A 25264-nucleotide genomic window follows, 5' to 3' on the forward strand; every position below is an offset into this window, starting at 1 on the left:
TCCACGGGGGTGGAGTGGGCGGGTGCACGGAGCCTCCCCCCACGCGTTCTACACGTCTGGGTGAGGAGGCTAAGGAACATGGTGAGGGGAGGGTGGTTATACAGGGGCTGCAGCGGCACTCTGTGATCCTGCTGCCGTTCCTGAAGCTCCACAAGACGCCGGAGCATGTCAGTTTGATCACGCAGCAGCCCCAGAGTTGCATCCCACCACCGCTGATCTTCCTGCCGCCACCGCTGATTTTCCTGCCGGTCTTCCTGCCGCCACCTCTCATCTCGGTTGTCCCTCCTGTCCTCACGTTCATCCCTCCTGTCCTCACGTTCACTGGCCTCTTTCCTGTAATTTGAAACCACGTCCTTCCACTCATTCAGATGAGCTCTTTCATTGCGTGTAACTTCCATAATATCCGAGAACATCTCATCTCGCGTCTTCTTTTTCCTCCGCCTTATCTGTGCTAGCCTTTGGGAAGGAGGAGGGACGCTTGAAAAATTTGCAGCTGCATGAGGGAGATAAATATTTAGAAAGATACATTTTACAGAACAATGGTTATACTCTTTCACAGTGAAAAGCACTATTCACCTTACATAGCACATGTGATTTCCCTACAAGGTCGCATTTTTCATCTTAATAGTGACTGCTTGCATCTCTGGGGTTACAGATCTCACAGACACAGGTCCAGGCATCAGGATTCAGCTTGCATGCGGCCATGGTAAGCCACTGTCTCAGTGATTTACCCCTCCCCCCCAACGCATGGCTAATACCACGCTAGCTCCTGCTAATCAACAACCTTCCCCTCCCCACCCACTGCTTGTCCGGTAGCTTGGGAAGATCGCCTCGCCGGTGACCAAACAGAAAAGATCATCGGCATTTCACCCTCCTCCCCGCGCTACGTGCAGGAAAGTGTTTTTAAGCTGCTGCATTCCACGAACCCAGTAGAAAATGGCCACCCCCTTACTTAAATTCCTGATTTTTAACCAGGTTATCCTGAACGATATCACTTTGCTGAGGATAACAGAACAAGATAAAGAGCGGATGCTTCTTGAATGCCAGCAGTCCCGGGACCATACGCTGCGATGCTTTGCCACGCAATGATACCTGATTACTTGCTACATGCATGGCATGGTAAAGTGTCCTACCATGGTGGGCGGAACAAGGATGCCTTGCCCAGAAACCTTCTGCAAAGGCTTCTGGAGTACCTACAGGAGCGCTTCATCGAGATGTCCCTGGAGGATTTCCTCTCAATCCCCGGACATGTTAACAAACTTTTCTAAGTAACTATACTGTCTGTGAATGCATCCCAAGTCCTCAGGGCAAATCAATCATTAAAAAAGGCTTGCTTAAAAAACACTGTTTGCTATTTGCAAAGGTACACTCACCAGAGCTCCCTTCCAGGGCGTCATTCTCTGCAATAGTTGCTTGTGAGGGCTGGGAGCAGGGTAATTCCGTCAGGGTGATAAAAGTTCTCCTGGCTGCTGGGGTCACGGAGTGCTGTGTGCTCTCTGAGGTCTTCCTCTTCTTCTTCCTCTTCATCTTCCCGTCTGCATAATCCTCAGACATGGCAGAGATTACAACCCCCACCTCGGAATCCACGGTCAGGGGTGGGGTACTTGTGGCGCAGCCCCCTAAAATTGCATGCAGCTCATCATAGAAGCGGCATGTTTTTCGACCTGCCCCGGACCTTCCATTTGCTTCTTTGGTTTTCTGGTAGGCTTGTCTGAGCTCCTTAACTTTCACTCTGCACTGCACGGAGTCCCTGCTGTGGCCTTTAGCAGTCATAGCCTTAGAAATTCTTTCAAATACTTTTTCATTTCGTCTTTTGGAACGCAGTTCTGTTAGCACTGAATCCTCTCCCCATATAGCGATCAGATCCAGTACCTCCCGAGCGGTCCATGCTGGGGCTCTTTTTCGATTCTCAGGAGACTGCATTGTTAACTGTGCTGATGAGCTGTGCGTGGTCACCTGTGATGATGAGCTCTCCACGCTGTCGAAGCAGGAAATGAATTTCAAAAGTTCGCGGGGCTTTTCCTGTCTACCTGGCCAGTGCATCCGAGTTGAGAATGCTGTCCAGAGCGGTCAGTGGTGCACTGTGGGATAGCTCCCGGAGGCCAATACCGTCGATTGCGGCCACACTAACCCTATTCCGATATGTTAATACCGATATTAGCGCTACTCCTCTCGTCGGGCAGGAGTACAGAAACCGATTTAAAGAGCCATTAAAATCGATATAAGGTGTCTCCTAGTGTGGACGGTTGTGGCGTTAAATCGGTTTTACGCTCGTAAAACCGATTTAAACGCCTAGTGTAGACCAGGCCTAAGGGTAGTAGCCGTATTAGTCTGTATCAGCAAAAAGAACGAGGAGACACTTTAGAGACTAACAAATTTATTTGGGCATAAGCTTTCGTGGGCTAAAACCCACTTCATTGGCTGCATGCAGTGGAAAATACAGTAAGAATACACACACACACACACACCATGAAAAAATGGGTGTTGCCCATATATATATAAAAGAAGAAGGGTTCTCTGTAATTTTGCAACTGTGATATATGCTGCATCCCTCCCCCAAGCATTTGAGTCTGATGAATTCGGCAAAGCACTTCTGTATGCCAAATAAAGAAACCGGTGTGACGAAGGCTGGAGCTGAGCTGAGTTCTTGGGAAGTTGACTGGAAGGAGGTCTCGGAGGGAGTCCCAACACTAAGAAGGCAAGACTTTGAGCTGTGGGAATTCCTATCAGCTATGTGACTCCATGGTAGACTGACCTTAGGTTCAGGGTGCAGGAGAGCCAGCGTACACATCCTTTTACAGTCTGCTCGGCTCAGAAGGCTGCAAATATACCAGGCTCACTATTGCCTTTATTTTTTCTTAAATGTTTTTGTGACCATCACTTTGCTGTTCATGTTTTACTTATTACACAAAAATAAAAGTAGACATTGTTTGCTGTCACAAATATTGACACCGCCCATGAACATTTACCCCCTATAGGGTAAAAACCATACAGGTAACTTTCTACTGACTTCAGTGAGGTTTTGAAGCAGGTCATACCATACACTTAAAAAGAGAACTTTACAATAATAAAGTAATATTCCCTGATTCTTCTGGTATTTATTGTAATGACATTACTTACACTGACATTATTTAGTATTAATGTGAATGTCATAAGCACTTCTACAGAATTTTCCATCATTGCTTAACTGGAGTATTACTTTGAAACCATTTAGCTCAGAAGGGTACCGGGAATGGTCTCACCACTGCTTTTAAATGTAACAAGTGTGCCTGTCAATTTTCCCACTGAAATACTAAATTTGATGTGAGAAGCACATGTCAAAACTCGAGACCAGACCATACAATAAAAATGTACATTCTGTCTGCAGCTATGAAGGTGGTAAATAAACAATTTAAAGGTGGTTTCTAAGGAAAATGTTAATGAACTGATTATAAATTCAAATAATATATGTTACCCTTAAAAAGGACCCTATTATATTTGTAATTTCAACTTTCAGACTATACATTTTAGTTTTGCATTAACATTTTACATTTTTTCTTTATCTCTTTTAAAATGTTTTCAAAGATTGATGATTTCATGGTAGGGTCTGGATTTCACCACAGAGTAGGGTCTGGATTTCGCCACACATCGCTTTCTTTAATCATATAGTGGATTCTCATACAGGATCTTATTCAAAGCCCATTGAAATAAAAAGAAAGACTACTGCTGACTTCAGTGAGCTTTAGATCAGGCCCATAGTAAACTGTTTGTTTGAGTTTTTATTTTCCGTTCACAAAAACTTCACCGTAAATGCAATTTCACGGTAATAAAACTATTGGCTACTTGACATGCTTCTCCTCCGTAGAATGGCAGGGTCTCTTTTCACCCCACACAGTACAGTATACAGCAGCCTTTTAGTGTAATATCATTTTTCTTCATTTTCCATTGGCAGAAGCACCCTTGTGACTAATATTGTGCTGTGTTGACCTCCAGTTGTTTTTGAGCTCATACCAATAGTATGCAGAACTAAAAGTATGGTACAGAGAAGACTTACTTCAAACCATTTAGGTCATGTTTTTTTTAAATTGCAGTTTAAGATGAAGTAAACTGCTGACAGGATTTTACATTTTAGTGCTTAACTGAGGATCACTGAGTGGAATGAAAATGGGCAGACATTACATTTAAGTCCATGTGATTTGAAAAGATTATTTTTAATGGAATCTAAATTATAATTGAAATGCAGTTGTATTTAAAAAACATGTTCACAGTATTTCTTTATTTTAAACTAATGTTTTATTTGGTATCAGTGAAATTCATTCTATCGCAGTGGAGGCTTTCTGCACCAGTACAGCAGGACACATGGATTTAAGGCCCCAATTCAGTACAGTCCTTAAGGGTGTGGAAGCATGGTTAAGTACATGCTAAAGTTATGTTGACTTTAATGCAACCTAAGCACATTTTGGAAGATAAAATGTTCTAAAGCACCTAAGTGAGTTAGAGGCTTAAATCCCATTTTCAAAAGTGACTTGGGATCCCCTCTGAAATAGCATGATCGTCAGTGAGACAAAGGCTCTTAAGGGGACAAATTTTCAAAGCTATTTAAGCACCTAAAGATGCCAAAGATGCTGAGTTCGATTTTTTAAAAGCACCTCGGTGCCTAACTCCCATTGATTTCAATGGAAATTTAAATAGTATGGAAAACTTTGTGTAAGCTCTCTTCACTGGTGTAAATTTCATCCTAACTAAAAAAAATATAGCCATGTGAATTTTGTACATGCTAGAAATCAGTTAAAGCAATGAATTCCATAGGTTACTACAACCTTGTATACATTTGTTATATAAATTCAATGGGTTATGATCTACAGCTGAATTCCACAATGTTTCTGTGTTCTTTCAGCTATGTATCATTCAAAATTCAGAGCTCCTTTATGAAATTACTTTTACCTGTGGGTGAGAGGGGAGCAATGTATATTTATTTGTGTGCTATTCAGTAATATGTATTGATTTAAGTAGCACATACCTAGATTTACATAGGTCTCCTATATTTCATATCTCATTATCTTTGTCCTATACATTTTATTTTCTCAGAAGGCCAAATGGTCTCTAGCTTTTGCATAAGTTTGTAGGGGATGCGGTTAAGGGCAAGAAGAATGTTCAGCCCTCAGTAGCCCCCTGTATTCAGTGCAAAGGCTCAAGAAAAATATTTTAATGAAAGAAAATATTTAGAGTAATATTTTCAAAGGTGCTTGGCATTGACTTGACTGCTGCCCCTGGGGAGACTTCGTTGGGAGCAGAGACAGGCCAACACCAACACTGAGTGCTTTTGAAAATCCCACCCTTACAATCCACGTTGAGGTACGCTTATGAATGTGCTATTTAATTCTGAGCATTTTATTCCTGTACTGGGAAACCCAGGATTGGGGTTCAGTTTAGGTTTACGGACTTGCCTGTGTGGTTCTCTCTGCAAGTTCATGGTTTTAGGCCTTGTCCACACACACAACTTGTACAGACTTTTATATCAGTTTAGAAACTGTTTTAATAAAATTGGTGCAATTCCCCTGAGTGGACACTCTTAAAATTGGAATAAAAGTGCCTTGAGCAAAATCAATATAAGTCAATTCCTTACCATTAAATTGGTACAACTTCCTTGTGTAGATGATCCTTAAATGTACGTATTGATAATGCCTGAGAATCAGATCTGGTTGAAAGTAGATGTCAACAGGAAGAAGAGGGAAAGGGGGGCAATTTACGTGGTTACAATATTTAGCTTAAAAATTATGATACCAAAACAAAGCAACTAAATGCTTATTTTGGATTAATTTGGGGATTTTAGATTCTATTACAGGGGTATTTTGATATGTCTATATATTATCTAGCACAGTGGGGTCCTGGTCTTTGAGTGTTCCCTCAATACAAATAAGTAAATAATAATAATGATGGCTATATCCTCAAATTATAGTACAAAGCCTGTATTTGTTTTAACTTGATTTTTGATTGCATATGTGTGTGTTTTTTTTAATATGCATAAAGCTGATAATTGAACACACATTAGTTATTGTATTTATTGGCTTGTATACCTTAAAAAGTGTCCTTTGATACAAAGCTTTTGAACATACTTGTGTATCTCAAATAAATTAAGTATAAGACATCACATTGTTTGTTCAAAAATTGATTTGTATTTTTAAAAATTAAATGAAGCTGAGCCTGATCCATGTACAAATATCTGCAGACTTTAGATTCATGTAAGCAATTGAAGGTAGGATAGAAGGAACTGATGTGGCTCCATACATATTTCATACCTGCTTATGTGTGGGATTTTGGAGGCCAATAGATACTGTTATTCCACTCTGCTATTCTGAGGAAAGCTCAAGTTGGGACATAAACAGACATTAGACCTTTATCCCTCCAAATTCTAGTTGTGGAATCAACAGGAAGGCAGGGAGTTCATGCAAAGCATCTCCCAACCTCTCGTGCTCTATTATTGCCAATTCATGGAGGGGAGGGGAATCTCCTCTTAGGCCTGGTCTACACTAGGACTTTAAGTCGAATTTAGCAGCGTTAATTCGAACTAACCGGTCAACCGTCCACACCAGGAAGCCATTTAATTCGAACTAGAGGGCTCTTTAGTTTGAATTTGGTACTCCACCCCGACAGGTGGAGTAGCGCTAAATTCGACATGGCTAGTTTGAATTAGGCTAGGTGTGGATGCTAATCGAACTTAGTAGCTCCGGGAGCTATCCCACACTGCACCAGTCTGTTGACGCTCTGGACAGCAGTCCGAGCTTCGATGCTCTGACCAGCCACACAGGAAACGACTCGGGAAAATTTGAATTCCTTTTCCTGTCTGGGCACTTTGAATCTGACGTCCTGGTTGGACATCGGGGCGAGCTCCGCAGCACCTGCAACTATGCAGAGCTCTCCAGCAGAGGAGTCCGGGCAATCCAAGAATAGAAAGAGGTCCCCAGCATGGACTGACCGGGAAGTCATGGATCTGATCGCTGTGTGGGGCGAGGAGTCTGTGCTCTCGGAGCTGCGCTCCAACAAGCGGAATGCAAAGACCTTCGAGAAGGTCTCCAAAGCCATGATAGACAAAGGATACAGCCGGGATGCGATGCAGTGCCGCGTGAAAGTCAAGGACCTGAGACAAGGTTACCAAAAAGTCAGAGCGGCAAACGGACGCCCGAGCACAGCCCCAGACATGCCGCTTCTACGAGGCACTGCATGCCATTCTCGGTGGGTCTGCCACCACTGCCCCACCAGTGACCGTGGACTCTGAGGATGGCATAGTGTACCTGGACAGTTCCTCGGCGATCTTCGCCGATGGGGAAGATGAGGAAGGGTTTGTGGAGGACGGCGCAGGCGACAGTGAACACAATACCGCTTGCCCTGACAGCCAGGATCTCTTCATCACCCTCACAGAGATCCCCTACCAACCCTCCCCGCCCGTTAACCCGGACTCAGAATCAGGGGAAGGATCAGGCGGTAAGTGCTACAAACAGGGAAACATTTATTTTTTAAAAAACAGGTCTATAAAAAATAGAAATACTATATAAAAAATTTTAAATCTCAAACTATACAAAAAGTAGGTCCACACATATAGGAATAGAGCAATAATCCTCTTGGGACAGTTCAAAAAAGCTCTCAGAGAGCAGCTCGAAAAGCCTCCGCAGGAGGTTCCTGGGGAGAGGTGCCTTGTTGGGTGCTCCGTGGAAGCACACTCTTCCGCGCCAGGACATCCTAATGTACAGAGAAATCATCGCCTCCACCAGCATTGCTGCATATGGTCCTGGTCTGTGCAGGGCTTCCCTTAGCATCCGCTCTCTCTGACTCCGAGTGACCCGCCTCAGGGTGATGTCGTTCTGTACAGGCTGCATCTAAGTAGGGCAATTAGTGTATTGTTACTACTGTTAATGGTTTTAAATTAGGTTGCATAACAACGACCCTCGCTTAACAGCCACGTGCTGGAGGCCACAGAGAACAAGCATACATTGATCTTTCCCGTGCACTGGCGGGAGGGGCTGGAAAAGGCTCAGCCTTTCTGCTTTACAGATTGCCTTTAGCAGAAGAGCGCAGCTATCCACTAAATGATAAGCATTATCTACTTAAGGCTTACCAGGATTGTCTGCAAGACGGATTCAGCTGTCTCTCCCCGCTTGTCCGCTCTCCTGTGCAATGGCGCCGCCAATGAGAGCGTATTCCGAAATCTCGAACTTGTCCTGAGATCTCGTGGAACTTGGTGCCCTGTATGGTCTTGTTCAGAGAAACTGACTACACTGTGTTCACTGTTCGCAAACATGTATCTGTTCAAGGAAATCACTTACTGTTTCCCATCACACAGCTTCTGCTCTTTCCCGGACTGCCCCGGCATCCCCCTCGCAGAGGCTGGCTCAGATTAGGCGGCGAAAGAAAAAGACTCGGGACGAGATGTTCGCGGAACTGATGGCCTGCTCCAGAGCCGAGGCGGCCCAGCAGAGCCACTGGAGGGAGACCCTCTCTCAGCAGCAGCGCTCACACAGCGAACGGGAGGACAGGTGGCGGCAGGAAGACTAGCAGGCGACTCAAACGCTGCTTGGGCTAATGAGGGAGCAAACGGACACGCTCCGGCACCTTGTTGATGTTCTGCAGGACCGCAGGCAGGAGGAGAGAGCCCCCCTGCACTGTATCTGCAACCACCCTCCAACGCCAAGAAGTCCTGTCCCCCCCTCACCAAAAATTACAAGACGGAGGGGCGGTAGGGGCCGTGAGAACTGTCACTGCACCACAGCTGAGCGCTAATGTACCACACACCTCTGACGCTATAACTGTGTAGAAGCGCTTCCCTTACAGGATCACCCAGTCCCAAATCCAAGTTTCATCACCCCACTATGTAGTAGATTAATAAAAGCTGTTTGCTGTTGTTCACTCTTTCCGTCACGTCTTTCATGTCAGAAGACTGTGTGTATGTGGGGGGGGGGCAGGGGATTTATAATTGCACGGGATAGCCTACATTAGCAGGGTACAGAGTATCGGGGGCAGGATCAACTGCAGGGCACACACAGACTGCAGTCAGTAGTCACCAGGGTCACTCTGTGTGGTGTATGCTGCCCCGGGTCATTCTGTGATGTGTACGCTTGTCCACGGTCCTAGCGCCTGCCACCCCCTAATGTTAAGGCATGCTGTCCTTACCATGCACTTCCACCGTAGGCGCGATCCTCTCCGCTGCCCTGAGCCCCAACAAGAGCCCTCATCCACGGACAGATACTCACCCTTCCCCCCCACACCCATCACCCCTTCCTACGCCCAAACCCACAGCCCAGAGCCTGCATCCAAATCCCTATCCAAAGACGGCCCCACTCGCCCCTTCCAGCAAACCCACCCCTACATGCACAACCACTTGAAACTGTCCCCCACCCCAGAGACCTATGTAGGAGCAGGAGGCTGTCCGTCCTGTATTGTACAAGCAGTCTGTACATCAGTGCGCACCGTACCCAGCACAGTATGCGTCCATGTTTCAAACCCTGAACAGAAATGCAAAGTAAAAGAAAGATTTATTAACAATAACTGTTCCGTTTAATTTGTTTTAAAACGTGTTTGGGAAGTGGGGGAAACTTGGAGAACGGGGTATGTAACTGCAGATCTCACTCAACACATAGAGACACAGGCCCAGGATCAGCGTCTCTTAAAATCAAGTGGAGAGTCATAGGTTAGGCTGCTCTCCGAGGAAACTTGCTTTCAAAGCCTCCCGGATACACAGCACTTCCCACTGGGATATTCTTTCGGCACGGGTGTCTGGCTGAGCGTAAACAGCAGCCAGGCGATTTGCCTCAACCTCCCATCCGGCCAAAAAGGTCTCGCCCTTGCTCTCACAGACATTGTGGAGCACACAGCAAGCAGCAATAACTACAGGGATATTCTTTTCACTGATGTCCGAGCGAGTCAGTAAGCTCCGCCACCTCCCCTTGAGACGTCCGAAAGCACACTCCACCACCATTCTGCACTTGCTCAGCCGGTAGTTGAAGAGTTCCTTCTCACTGTCCAAGGCGCCTGTATAGGGCTTCATGAGCCAGGGCATTAGCGGGTAGGCTGGGTCCCCGAGGATCACTGTAGGCATCTGCACATCCCCAACCGTTATTTTGTGGTCCGGGAAGAAAGTTCCTGCCTGGAGGCGTCTAAACAGACCAGAGTTCCTGAACACACGCGCGTCATGAACCTTGCCCGCCCACCCGACGAAGATGTTGGTAAAACGTCCCCTATGGTCCACCAGTGCTTGCAGCACCATTGAAAAGTAGCCCTTTCGGTTAATATACTGGCTGGCCTGGTGGGCTGGTGCCAGGATAGGGATGTGAGTCCCATCTACAGCCCCACCGCAGTTTGGGAATCCCATCGCGGCGAAGCCATCTATGACGACCTGGACGTTTCCGAGAGTCACTACCTTTGAGAGCAGTTGCTCAACGATTGCGTGGGCTACTTGAATCACAGCACCCCCCACGGTAGATTTGCCCACGCCAAAGTGGTTCGCTACTGACCAGTAGCTGTCTGGCGTGGCAAGTTTCCAGAGGGCTATGGCCACTCGCTTCTGCACACTCAGGGCTGCTCGCATCTGGGTGTCCTGGCGCTTCAGGGCAGGGGCCAGCAAGTCACAGAGTTCAAGGAAAGTGCCCTTACGCATCCTGAAGTTTCGCAGCCACTCTGTTTCATCCCAGACCTGCAGCACTATGCGGTCCCACCAGTCCATGCTTGTTTCCCGGGCCCAGAATCGCCGTTCCACACCATGAACTTGACCCATTGCCACCATGATCTCCACTGCCCGGCGTACCCTGCTTTCTGAGAGGTCTGCGCCACTCTCCTCACCGCGCTGCCGGAGCCTCCTCGCCCGATTTCTCAGCAGCTGACCGTGGAAGAGGTGGACGATAAGGTGCGAGGAGTTGACAACGGCCATAAGTGCAGCGATGATCGCAGCGGGCTCCATGCTCGCAGTGCTGTGGCGTCCGCGCTGTAACCGACCAGTAAAGCGGGGACTGCGGGAACTGTGGGATAGCTTCCCACAGTGCACCGCTTTGAAAGTCGATGCCGGCCCCGTTAATGTGGATTCAGAAATTCGAATTAGTATCCTTAGTGTGGATACACAAATTCGACTTCAGTAGATTCGAAATAGTCTGGTAGTGTAGACAAGGCCTTAGTGATTGTGTTGTTAATGAAGCTCTAGGCTTGAATTAAGTCTCTCATGTTTGTGGATGGAGGAAATTGCCTTGGGTGTGTTCTATCAGCTAGGCTTAGAAAATTGTGGTTAATGGAAACTTTTTGCACACCCAGTCATTGGTTTGCTACATGTCACTTCACTCCCCACTGCCAGTTTGCTGCAGGGTGCTCTTTCTCCTACACTGTTCTGCTGCATGTAGACTCTCATCAATCACCAGTCTGCTACTGAGGGCTCTCCCATCCATCATCAATCTGCTGTAGGGTGCACTTGTGGTTTAGACTTCTTATATGGACACTTTCACCCATCTCTGCTTTTATTCTTTGCTGGGCTTTTAGATGATGTGGAGAGGAAGTGGTGAAATTGTAATAGTTTTTCATTTCCAAGGTATCTAGTTCCTTAGTTTCATAGCCCCTTTCTCTGTCTCCCTAGCTGATTTCTGGAACAAAATTATCAGCCAGAGAGAGCCTAATAACTATGGTCTGCAGCTTCTGTAAAATTCTTGCTCATTGGACTGAGGTAGAGGAAAGAAACTGCTATTGTCCCCTTTCTACCACAGAGACTGATTACCCCATTTGATGATCAAATTTCCAGATTCAGATCTGTGAAAGACATCCTTTCAACCTCAGACATTCAAAAAATCTGTGTCAGACTCCTAAAAATCCTGTGGTTTGCTTGAAAATTACATATGTTTTCTTTGAGCCTTTAGAGGGAAGTTGCCAACATCTATACTGTAAATGATCATCTCAGGAGCAAAATTAAACCTCAAATGTATATGCTAACGTATGGACCTCCTCACTGGCTGTTCAGAAGTGATCTCCACTGTCTCCTAACAGCTGATGTGGGGTTAAAGACATAAATTGGCATAGCTCAATTGAACTCAGTGGAGTTAGACCAGTTTATGCAAACTGAAGACCTGGCCTAAAGTTTTTTTTTTACTAAGGACTTTGCAGGTTCACGGCATGAACTTTCAAACACTAATGTGAGTAATTGCACTGTTCATGTGAATAGGGATTGCTTGTGTGAGTTGTTGCAGGATCAGGCCCTAACTGAATTATCACTTCATGCATGGAAATTGATACTGAATGAGAGAGAGGCAGGCTTACACGAAATACGGTTCTGGTATTGCTTGTGTCACAGAGTTGTCAGTTGCTTTTGTTTTTAAAGTTAGATTTTATCATCACGCTGTGGGAGTCAGGGTCGTTATTGTAGCACTATGTAGGTTTTGAGTACAGATATAAAGTAGAGGCAGGAGGTTGCATTAGGGAGGATATTCCAGGCATAAGGGAAAACATGGCAGAAAATGTGGTATTGAGTAAGATGCACGTAGCATTATACTATGTGGATTCTGGTTGAGTGGGATGGAGTAGGATGAGGGGGATTGAAATTATGGATGCTTGTGGATAAAACAGAAATGGGAAAAATCTATTCATTTTTCCCCAAGTCAATTGTGCGGGCTATTGATATACATTTGTACAAATACTTCAGAGATAGATTTAGCAAAGTGTTAATAAAGTTCTAGTTGAATATTTTATATTGTATTATAAAGACTCTTAAGTATGATTTACAAATATTCTTCAAACAAAAATATTTTAGTGCTACTGGAGGGAGTATCAGCAGTTTATGTTTGAAAGCTTCAGAAACTACAACCTGCTTCAGTTATAAATAATCCTAATGAAGATAAATAGTCTTACACTGATTAAAACACTGGACATATATTTTAACAAGGCCTGAGACATATCAACTCAAATGTCTCAATGGCATGATTCAATATTTAATATCCTCCCATGCATGTAGTTGGACTGTGAAAGTGACTTTTCCCCAAAGCATGACAAAGATTTATAGCCACCTCTGGTATTATTAGAATTGACAAAAAGTAAAAACTTCTCAAATATTAAATGTGTAGGTGTTTTTAATATATCACAATTTGTGAGAGAGGCTGGAGAAGCTGACAAATTATGCAGATGTGTTAACAGTATATTCCAAATCTAATAAAAACCTACAAGTTATAAACTGTCTCTCACACATCCACTTGGTGGGGAGGGCTGTTCTCTGCATTAACAATGCTTAGCTCAACTCCACTGGCTCCTGTAGGAGTAGTAAGTCATTGCTGTGATGATGTGCCTCAGTGATTTTACTGTCTCTGAAATAGAGACCATCTTCATATGAACCTCTAGGGGTTCTTTGTAATAATATTGTATTTTTAAAAAATGGCACTACCTCTCTACATAATCTCCACTAATCGGTACATAAACTCTGTTTGGCAGTTTAAACTGTATGCACACAATATGCGATTTGGTTCTGCCTATGCCAGTAGTGAAAAGGTTTACTCCAGTGTGAACCATTGATTTCATTTTTTTCATTGTATAGTACACAGGTTTGTCTCTCTTTCTAATTCTAATTCTCTCTGTATCTAATTTCCCTATTTTTAATATCTCCTAGAACAGGGGTCGGCAACCTTTCAGAAGTGGTGTGCCGAGTCTTCATTTATTCACTCTAATTTAAGGTTTCGCGTGCCAGTAATACATTTTAACCTTTTTAGAAGGTCTCTTCCTATAAGTCTATAATATATAACTAAACTATTGTTGTCTGTAAAGTAAATAAGGTTTTTAAAATGTTTAAGAAGCTTCACTTAAAATTAAATTAAAATGCAGAGTCCCCCGGACTTGTGGCCAGGACTTGGGCAGTGTGAGTGCCACTGAGAATCAGCTCGTGTGCTGCCTTCAGCACGTGTGCCATAGGTTGCCTACCCCTGTCCTAGGACAACAGTTCTCAGCCAGGGGTCCTAGGGGGCTGTGAGCAGGTTTCAGGGCATCCACCAAAATAAACCAGAGAGCAGGCCCAGCATTAGACTCACTGGACCCCTGGGCAGAAAGCCGAATTCTGAGCCTCGCTGCCAGGGGCTCCTGCCGAGCAATTTAATTTTGCAGGCCCCCTGTGGTGTGAGGCCCTGGCCAGTTGCTCTGCTTGCTACTTCCTAATGCCAGCCCTGGCTTTTAATCTACTGAAAAACAGTTGTTGTGGCACAGGTGGACCATGGAATTTTTATAATGTGTTGCGGGGGATAGGGGGCTCTGAAAGAAAAAGGTTGAGAACCCCTGTTCTAGAAAACACATTTTTTTGATAAATTTAAGGATTACTTTTTGAAATACAAAGCCTTTCTCTGTAGCGTTTGAATAAACTGTTCTAATCTTTCTTATTTGGAGTTGATCACATTCCACATCCATTATTCTCGCACATTCATCAAATTATCCTGTGTCCGGAATCAGTTTTCTTCTATTATTAATAAGTATTTCACTGGTGGACAGGTTTATTTTCTATCGAAATCTGGCAAAAAGTGTCTAGTATTTAAGCAAATTACCCTGCTAGCCCATGAAAAAAAGCACTTAATTTAATCTGTTTTTGGGATCTTGAATAAGAAATTTCTCTTCCTTTACACAAGTAATAAGAGGTAGATTGTCGATTAAATAACCTTCTTCAAGATGGACTGGAATGGAGAAGAAGGACTTTAAGAGCTGGCTCCATATAGATGGGATTGAGGTTAGAAGAAGGATGACTTGTCAATTAAATAACCAACTGGAAGCAGAGAAGAACTTTGAGACTGTGTGGTTTCAAGGCTTTGTACTGTTCAAAAAGGCACAAAAGCCTGAAGGAGTTCTGGAAAGAAGCTATTGGTCTTTGCTTGGCCATCTTTTATCTCAGTATTACACTTGGCATTAGTAGTGGAAGCAGGACTCAAATGTCACACTGGCTTAAAAGCAACTTTTCTTTGTATTTTAGGGTACGTCTATACTACCCGCCGGATCAGTGGGCAGTGTTCAATGTATCAGGGATCGATTTATCGCGTCTCATCTGGACGCAATAAATTGATCCGCTAATTGATGCCCGTACTCAACCTCGGCAGGAGGAGTAAGCGGAGTTGATGGGGGAGCCGCGGCAGTTGACTTGCCACCGTGAGGACGGCAAATAGCGTAGCTGAAGTTGCGTATCTTAGTTCGAACCCCGCCACTAGTGTAGCCCAGGCCTTAGCTTTTTTTTTTGCTTACTTCTTTTGAGTATGTTTTTTGTAAAATATTAGACTTCAAAAAAGCTTCTTTAATTATGAATTATTTTGAATGAGAGAGGCAAGTAGACCACTAGCCATTCTCCTAATAATTGATGTTACAAACCACATTATTTTTCACTTATGCCCTTTAAATATTGTCAGGTGGTGAAAACTGAAGTTCATACCAAAAATAATGTAATTGGAATCTGCTAGAAATAGGGCTTCGCTTCTCTTCACTGACTCTTTTTGTCTGAACTCCATGACTAGTGGGTACATGGAGAGAGCTCCTTCTTTTTACAGTGCAGTCTGTATCTGTATGTTCCCAGCTATAGCTGCCTTGCAGATTTCCTTCATTTCATGGAAAAACTGGCATCAGCTGACTGCTTTGCTTTGCCTTTAACCCAGACTCCACGTCCAGTCACTTCTCTGATAATGAGTAGATGCAGTCATGGAAGACCCAGTGGAGACTGGCTCTTCCTCCTTCCTACAGAAACTGCTTGCCCTTTTGGCTCTTGCTTCCGTAATGCGATAAAAGACATTCTCCATTTAGTAGCACTGCCAGCTCCCAAACTGTCCACATAATGTTTGTTAGGAAGGTTTTCTGTTGTGGTACACTTTCATGGCCCCTCCATCTCCTACCAGGAAAGATTTCTCCCAAGGCTTACTTAGTCTCACTTGAGCCGTCCCTTGCAAACTTGAGGTGGACAAGCTTAAGGAGCCTCTGGTGATTCACAGCCTCTGAGGGATAGCTAGTGAAACCATGGCTATAATAAGCAGGGATGAAGATAGGAGAGGGTAGGGGGAGAAATAATGATTACTCAAATGATTCCTCTTCTGAAGAATGACAATGAAACAAATTATTTCTTGTCAGACCATCTCAAAATCCTGGCATGCCTCTCATTAGAAAGCCAGTCTGATATCCCAGTTTATAAGGAGCTCAGTCACAGCTGATTAGGTTTACACGGAGGATAAAACTCCTATTTATTTTTATATATTTAATTTTATAAAGGCAGTTAGTGACTCCATCTATGGTCTGGGTGCCCTTACAATAAATTAACAAATAGCAGTAGATTATAAAGGATGGTTCTTCCCACCATAACAAAAACATACATATTCATGAGAAAAAATAGGATAAAATAACCCCAAATGTTTCCAATCCTCAGCTTGTGGAGTCAGGTGGGCTTCGTCTGCCTGGAGGATTCACAAATGCAGGCTCCAGTGGACCAAGGCAGGCAGTGAGGTGTAATGTAGAGGACTGCAAATGGAGAATACCCTGCCCGCAGCTCTCTCTGATCTGCAGCAAGAGAGTTTCAGCTTGAGCACGTCACCTGATCACAACTGGAGTAATGCGGCAGAGAGAAGGTATCTATCTAGTAAATAGGGCCCAACACAACTAACGTTTTACCAGACAAAACCAAGAAATTCCACCTGGAAACCTATTGGCAGCCGGCACAGAACATCGGGGGAATTTCCACATAATACTCCACTTTCTAAGTAAGTGTCAGAATTCTGCACTCATGGTCTCCAACTGCGGCCCATATAATGTGCATCTCTAAGTGACAAAAGGTGACAGTAGTTGGGGGCAAGGTCTGCATTGGAGAAGAATGGTCACACACTTCTTTCCAGGCATAAGTGGAAAAAAGTACCCATGACCATAGCTGCTACTTGGACATCCTGGAGTAGCCCAAGATCTAAACAACCCAGAATGGTGCTTCTGTGTTATAAATAGTGGCTAAACTACAAAATAGGTTACAAGGATTCTTCTCCCAACCTACCAACACTATCTCAGTCTTGTCTGGACTCAGTCAGTCTACATTAGAGTTTTTTTCTCTAGTTTAGTGGTTTTCAACCTTTTTTTATTTGCAGACCCCTAAAAAATTTCAAATGGAGGTGTGGACCCCTTTAGAAATCTTAGACATAGTCTACAGACCCCCAGGGGTCAGTGCACAACAGGTTGAAAACCATTGTTGTGTGATAACGACAACCTTTTGAGGACCCCCTTGGACATAATCTGCAGACCCCCAGGGGTCAGCGCACAACAGGTTGAAAACCACTGTTGTGTGATAACGACAATCGTTTGCGAAACCCTTGGACATAATCTGCAGACCCCCATGGGCCCACAGACCATAGGTTGAAAATCACTGTTCTAGTTAATTGATTTCCAGTAAACTAGAGGTAGGTAACATGTTTGTAAAGACTTTTTGGGACACTCCTCTAGTGTTTATTCCAGACAGGGAATTTACCCTATGGCTTACCCATATGAGGGAGTTCTTCCCTGGCTGAATGACAGGTCTGATTCTGAAAGCATGAATGGAGAAGAACACTATAGTCTGGAGATATGCCTCTACTTCTTGCAACACATTAGTTTAACTACAAGAATAATGTATTTGCTGTCAATTCTTCCTCCCCCTTCTCTGGCTGATATCCAGAATGAACCTATCATTTAGTCAGGTGTGTGCTGTAAACAGCAAAAGACTCTCATTCTAGAGAGAAAAAAACCCTAAAAAACAAAGGCCATAGTTGACATTAAGTATTTGTATCTGAGGCAAGATCATTTGCATTTTACTAAGAGTTATTATGGTCTTAAAATTTGCTAAGATTCCAGTTCTTGATTTACGGGCTCTTCTACAAGTTGTGCAGAGGAAAGCATTACTGTTGATGAATCTGTAACTCCTGTGCTCCTAACTTGAAAAGCATCCTGTTCTCTTAATGTTGATTTACACATCTTGTTTCATAATTTTTTGCATGAGAACTTACTTTGCCTTACTAACCCCATTGCGTTAGCAACTATTTAGGAAGATGATCTTGATGTCACAATGGGTAAGGTAATTTTTTCTGTGTATGTTTCCTTCTGACTGCCTCTTGGCTTTGTCATTCACTATATGTAATCTTCTGTGACAGCCCAATAACCTCCATGTGGGTGTGTCCTCTCCAGTATGACTCTGCTTTTATAAACATTGCTTCAGCGCTGGTTGTGGAACTCTTTACATACGTACATTTTCTCATAGTGCAAAGGACCATAGAGTCACATAACAATTAACAATAAACACAGCACATGGGAATCATTGGCCAGCAGTCTTCTGGAACATCTTTACAGTTTCTTACTATTATTAATTAAAGTATTTATTTTTATAGCATCAACAGTATTGTCTTCTGACATATCTGTAAGAAATGACCAATTTCCTTTCCTGTTTATTTTTTGTCGTATGACTTCCTCTTGCCACAAAGATTAACATAAAACATAGCTTGAAAACCAGGTAGGAAGAATCCTGTTGTCTGATGGTTTTGATTTACCACAAACTATCCTACATCAGTGAAATTTAGGACTTGATTTTCAGAGATGGGCATATGGATAATTGCATAGAAAAAACAGAACCATGGGCAAATGGTCTATTAAGCATCTAATTTGCCATTTACATGTACAGATAGTACAGTTCCATGCAAATTTGGGTATTGTCTCCATGGGGACATGGCAGACAGTTAAGGCAAACCAACAATGTGCATAAATTAAAGCATGTTAAACCCTGTATGGATACTCTTTCAGGAGTACAGTGGTCTTAGTTTGCTGTAACTTAATCCTTCTACCTGAGCTTTCTTGAGATTGCTGCTGGAGGATAGAAGACACAGATATGCATGACTGGTCTGTTTTATTCAAGTCCACTTCAGGCATCCAGTAGCATTCCCTAGTGCACATGGCTAATCACGTATCACTACAAAAAATTGTGAAAACTCCATTTTGTTGTTAAAAACCAGAGCTGGGATTCAGGTTGTCCTGGGACGTCACATTTAAAAATCATAGTATGCTTGAATACATTATTGATTCCTTTTTTATTCACTTCCTTGATTTGCCAGTGATAACTTGTGCATATTTAACAGTTAGATAGGAAACTGGGATGCACTGTAGCATGGTTAATATATACATACTGTTCTTGTTCACATTAAATAATAAAGTTGCCTATAGACTGTTGTAGGTGCCCTAATGCATCCTTAATAATAAATGATTAATAGTGTATTTTATATGATATTGTGCTGGTTCCAGATGCAGTGTGTCAATCTGCTGAATGCAGAATACACCTTTCCAATTTGAATGATGACTTCTTGATCACTAAAGGCAGTATTTTAACAAAACCCTTACAAGTAAGTGAAATCCATTATTCCACTGAGTTAATCTCCATTAATTGTCATGCTAGGTCTTGTATATCCTTTCTCAGATGTAGGCTGGTACATTATCTCATTTTTTTGTTCAGACTGATGGTTAATCCATAGTTTTTTAACTGCCTCAGCACACTTATTGGTAATGAACTTGAGGTAGGCAGTAGTGTGCAAACCAAAAGTCCAGTCATATGCATACTGTTGAATTGAGACTGTTGATTTGTTCAAGGTAAAGATCTTCTCAAATGTTTAAAATGTAATAAAAATATTCCTGGCATCATTGTTGTAAAGAAAAGTCCAAAAAGAATAGATATTGAAATGCAATAGCCTGTATTATACAGGAAGTCGGTCTAGCTGATCAGAAAGGTCCCTTTTGGTTTTTAAATCGATGAACATCCTTGCTTTATCCATTTCATACGACAAATGGATATACCAAAGTGTCATCCACAGAGATTGTATCCATAATTCTGTTGTACGGTTGACAGATGAGCTACAAACATTCTCTAGGCATTTAAACTTTTGCAGGACTTTCTACAATTCAATACAACAGATCTCAGTAACTTTTTAAAGATCATACAGCTACATATAGACACATGTTCTATTACCTACATTTTTCCTGTTACTGTCAAGCACCAATTACTGTTTCAAGCCACATTGTGTCTCTGGCAAGATTTGACTAGCTATTGTCATCAACGTGTCAAGGAGGACTGAGAAAAATATGTTTTCCTGCAGCTCAGATTAAGAGGAGCACAATAATTGCCAGACAGTTTTCTTCCCTTTACATTTAGAGATGATAGTGATGGTTACATCCACAAGATAGACAAGATTATGTTGCTTTAAAGATATGTTGCTCACTAACAAATATATTGGCAACCGTATTTGTAGATTTTTTTAGGATATTGCATCAGGACCTGAGAATTTTTCTGCTTTATAGTTTAATCCAGAATATTTTAGGTGCATCCATGTCTTCCAGCAAAATATGTTAATCCTGTAGTAATCTACGAAGGGCTTTGTTCCTGATGTCTGTTAGAAACGTAAGGAAATACCTGAAGGGCCAGAATTTCCTTTTAGTTACAATGGGGTAAATCCGGAGCACTTTACTGACATCAGTGGACTTAGTCTGGGTTTGCACTAATGTAACTGAGAGAAGAATTTGGCCCAGAAAACTCAGAGAAGGAAATTGTTGTCAGAGTTATTACCATTCCATAATGAAGTGGGTTTCAATGTATATACAATATACGTAATACATACAAATGTAAAGTTAATATATGAACATACAGTAGATCCTCAGAGTTATGAACACCAGAGTTACGAACTGACCAGTCAACTACACACCTCATTTGGAAATGGAAGTATGCAATCAGGCAGCAGCAGACACACACACACAGCAAAAATATTACAGTACTGTATTAAATGTAAACTTCTAAAAATAAAATGAGAAAGCATTTTTTTCCTGCAAAGTAAAGTTTCAAAGCTGTTTTAAGTCAATGTTCAGTTGTAAACTTTTGAAAGAACAACCATAACATGTTGTACGGAGTTACGAACAACCTCCATTCCCGAGGTGTTTGTAACTCTGAGGTTCTACTGTACATGTATAATACACATACATTTTATTATACACATGTAGATATATAAAAAGTGTGTACATACATAGGGCCATACGTTCAGCCGATGTAAATTGTCATAGCTCCGTTGGCTTCAGTGGAGCTATGACCATTTATACCAGCTGAGAATCTGGCCCATAATTTAGATTGTATATTTAGCTTTCCGAGATATTAAGGTCCTAAGCAGTATTGCTTTAACCTGAAAAAATTTAATATATACGTGTGAGCCGGGGTCTGAATGAGCTGTCCCCGGACATCTCTTGATGAACTGGAGGAAAAGACCTCAGGAGCAGACTGTATTTATAGAGATACATCTACTTTGCCTAGGTTATCAACAGACCGAGCTGCTTTGCCAAAGTGATAGGCTGTTTTGGGTTAAAATGCACTTTAGTCATGGATCCTGAGAGCATGAAATGTTATACTCATCCTAATTTTAACTGCACTCACTAAGCAAGGGGTAATAATGCTAAATCCAAGTAAAAGAGAGGGTGCGGACAGGTGTTCCTACTTAGTGGTGTTCACTCTGTTTAAAGAGTCCTAGATGCTATATGACCCTCCCTCTCCAACGTTTAAAGACAAAACTGATCAGACTCACTTCAGAGTCCTTGTTTCTGCTCAGCGATCACTAGAGTTGAAATGACTGATAAAGATGGACTGGGGGGCTGAATGCAGTGAAAGAGAGTGCAGGGGATGAAGCAAATGCAGCAGCAGTGAGGTTCCCCATTACCCAGTGAGCTCAATAAGAGCTGAAGTCACTAAAAACGTGGCTAAGGGGTGGAACCTCAGAACACAGGACTGCAGCTGGAGGCAAAGGTGGCAGTGATAGCAGCAAGCCGCAGCAGAGATGACAGCGACAGCAGTGAGCAGTAGCAGTGGCAGCAGAGGCACTGCTCAACCCTCCCCTCCTTCAGGAGTGGGAGGTGAATGCAGATGAATGCAGCCATGAATTCTGGGACTTCGCAGACCTTGGGCAAGCACCTGTGAGTGGGAAGAAGTGGAGGGAAAGGAGAGTAGGATGTTCCAGGGACATTAATCCATCCAACTTTCATATCACAAGCTAGGAAAATGAGGCAAATGAATAATACCCAAGATACTGTGGGGCGGGTGTTTACTTAATGTTGCATTCTTTTGAATCATTGTTGCGATGTTTCCCCACATTAATGCTGAGTTCCCTCTCTCTTTTAATATAAATTTTATTTAATTATACATAATTTCAGTGCTTGTGAGTGGGAAAATATTGCATCTTAAATGCACCCATGGTTGGTGTTTACTTTTCCCAAATTACTGGGTGAGGGTTTGAGCTGGATTTGTTATGTAATGGTAAGAGGAATCCCTGGATATTGAATCTGGCCCTTGTTGATGCTTACACCATCTGGCCAGAAGGGTTACAATATCATTAAAAGACATTCTCAAGGCATGCTATGCTGGATACTTTATTTTCAGGGAAATATATCCACTCTGTTCTTTTAAAATATATAGAGAGTAAATTTAGGTGAGAAGCCAGAAAGATAGTTGGCTCATTTTTCAGCTTCACATCATGCCTTCATATTTAATTGTGGACATTTTCTATCATCAAAAAATGAGGTTATGCTTCATTAAAATGAAGTTAGATAAGCTAAACATTAGGTGTAGTATGTACAATATGTTCTAAATTATGGAATTCCGTATTCTAGTGAAAGACATTGGGGTGCTGGCTTCTTTCTACCATATGCATTCAGCCATTTCAGGATTTTAGTTACACTCTTGAAATGCCTCTTTTCTCTCAGATCAATATGAAATAGTTTAATATTATTTATAAACATATAAATATACCTACAGCATTTCATGCTGACCTTAATTGAATAAAATATTATTTGAGAAGAGTGACCTCCACGTAGAACAAAAATCCTATCATTTTTAGTCTTGATATAGCTAAAGTTGGAGATCTGGCAACTCGTAGCTGAAAATAAAACTGCTGGCCCAGTGATGCCATAAAGAAAGAAAATTGTTTTGCCAAAAAGAGGACTGACATTTTCTCCAACACTAGGGGATAATTTTCAGCATGATAAGTGCAGATTTAGCTCTGTGGCTCCCATGGATTATTCTCACTATTAGCCCCGCTTGTAATGTTTTCACATTTTTATTCATGCATGACAGAATATTGATCTGTAGTTTAACAGTTATTCAACAGCATCGTGACATACAATCATACTGAACCTGAAACAGCACTGTCAAGTCATACCTTTATTTAGATAAGCTCATTGTGCTCATTGCTTTTGGCTTTTGACATAATTGTTCACTGAAGAAGGCGAATGTAAACAGGAGGCTGCTACTTCAGAAAATCACTCCTTCAGCTTCCTGTCCACCCCAAAAGGCCGTCACTAAAAAACTACTGCTTAGCAGTGGTAACAATGAAAAACAACAGCGTTGGGACTTCTGGGATGGTTACGAAGTTAGGGTTCAAAGTTATAACAGAGAAATGTCTTTTCAGCATCATTCTCCAAACTTTTATAAATAGAAAACTAGAAGGGGTTCTTCATAAATGCCTACAGTAAAGAAATGTACAATGATTTTTCCTTTATTTTTTTGTTCTTGTTGCACTAAGATGTTTTCTAGGAGAGGATAATCTTTTCCTAGTAGTGCCCAGTTTGTACCACTTCTGTTCTACTATGTACTAAAGTGCCCCTCATTACCATTGTACCTGAACACCTCACTGCATTGAATGCATTTATCCTCACATCACTCGTGGCGGGGTAGGGAAGTACTATTATCCCCCTGCTACAGATGGGGAGAGTGAGGCCCGGATCCTCAAAGGTATTTAAGTGCCCGAGTCTCATTGATTTCAGTGGAGTTAGGCAGCTAAATACGTTTGAGAATCTGAGACTAAGTGACTTGCTCATGATCACACAGGAAGTGTGTGACAGAGCAGGGATCTGAACCCAGTCTTAGTCCAAGACTAGCACCCTACCTGCTGAGCCATCTTTCCTGTCTACTGTTCTCTGCTATCGGGCAGTTTTCTGTTTCATACTTCTGTGGAAAATATTGGCTTAATTCCTGTTTATCAAGGCACAAATTCTGAGCCTAATATCCAGCCTAGATTCCTAGGCTGGGGCCTGAGCAGATCACAAGAGTTAGGAAAGAGGAATCCATGTACCCCCAACTCTAGCAGTAGAGTGGCTGTGGTGCTGCTCAATGGAGGTTTCTTCAGTCCAATGGCTTGGAGTATCATCCATGGCATGGTTGTGGAAGGGAGAACAAAGGAAGCCGGTAGCAGCAGATCCTCTGTTTTTTTAAATACAGGGTGTTTTGTAATTCTGAAAAATTACAGACAGGATGGTTCACTGTGCAGTTTACTTGTAAATAATTGTGTTTAATCCACTCCCCCAACCCTGATTTTCATAAACTCTAGTTTTGTGTGTGTGTGTGTGAGAGAGAGAGAGAGAGAGGGGAGGGGGGGATCTTCAGTAAATTGACTTGTCTTTTGAAAAAGCAGTGCTGACCTGACACACTTTTTAAGGGATGTGTGTTTTTTTCAAAAGGGGCAGGGCTAATGACTGCAGATGGAGAGTATGATGCATCCTTGCAGTGGTTTCTAGTCACACTAATTAGAATGTTGAGTGCTCTTGTACAGTGGATGAAGAGGGACAGGATGCTGTCCATCAGCTTCAGAAGGCATCATAGTAGGCATATTATAGGATGTTAATCTAGAATATGTCAAAAATTGCTCTTGAGAATGGGAGAAGATCCTACCAGAACCTGGCTCTTTCAACAGAGAGCAAAAGTATTCTAGCTTTGGAGAAGTATGAAGTCAATTAAGGAAAAAATGAATCCACAGGATTGCAGGTATGGAGAATGAATTAAACATGAGAAAGAATCAGAGTAACAACACATAAGGGAAATATTTGTTGGTATTTCCGATGAACAGGAGTGGCAAGTAGAGAAGATTCTTCTACTTTTTCTTTTATTGACAAAGGCTAAACAATCAAAGGACCTGTGTTCCTTGTGGCAGACGGTCAGTTGAATCTGACGCTACTAAATGAATATTTAAGACATTACCACATTAAAGGACAACAATAAATGATACTTACCACATTAGTATACCAGCTAGTGACACAAATGCTTCAAAAGGTATTCTAGTAAGGCTAGGAATGTACACTAAATCAGTTAATTCTCATTGGGGGTAACAGTGGCATTTAAAAACAGTGGCAGCTAAAACATATTTTATCAAGATTAGAACAGAACTCATTATTATGATTAAAGATGTACTAGTCATGACATGCTAGCTACATGCTGGTAGCAGAAAATACCTGCTGTTTGTGGGTTATTATC

The 25264-nt window shown here is 42.5% G+C and overlaps 1 protein-coding gene across 11 annotated transcripts in view; it reads left to right on the forward strand.

Moving 5' to 3' along the window:
- RARB (retinoic acid receptor beta) overlaps positions 1-25264 on the forward strand; it is a 513024-nt gene that overhangs the window by 139063 nt on the left and 348697 nt on the right. For 8 of the 11 annotated variants that reach the window (XM_039523137.1, XM_039523135.1, XM_039523139.1 and 5 more), the window contains 2 exons: positions 16364-16562; positions 19240-19337. The exons of 2 other annotated variants lie outside the window; for them this stretch is intronic. The gene's annotated coding sequence lies outside the window, so the exon portion shown is untranslated. The remainder of the gene's footprint in view (positions 1-16363; positions 16563-19239; positions 19338-25264) is intronic. One more of the 11 variants, XM_039523136.1, reaches the window with a different exon arrangement.

Source organism: Mauremys reevesii, linkage group 2 (genome assembly GCF_016161935.1).
Source record: "Mauremys reevesii isolate NIE-2019 linkage group 2, ASM1616193v1, whole genome shotgun sequence".
NCBI classification, from domain to species: Eukaryota; Metazoa; Chordata; order Testudines; family Geoemydidae; genus Mauremys; species Mauremys reevesii.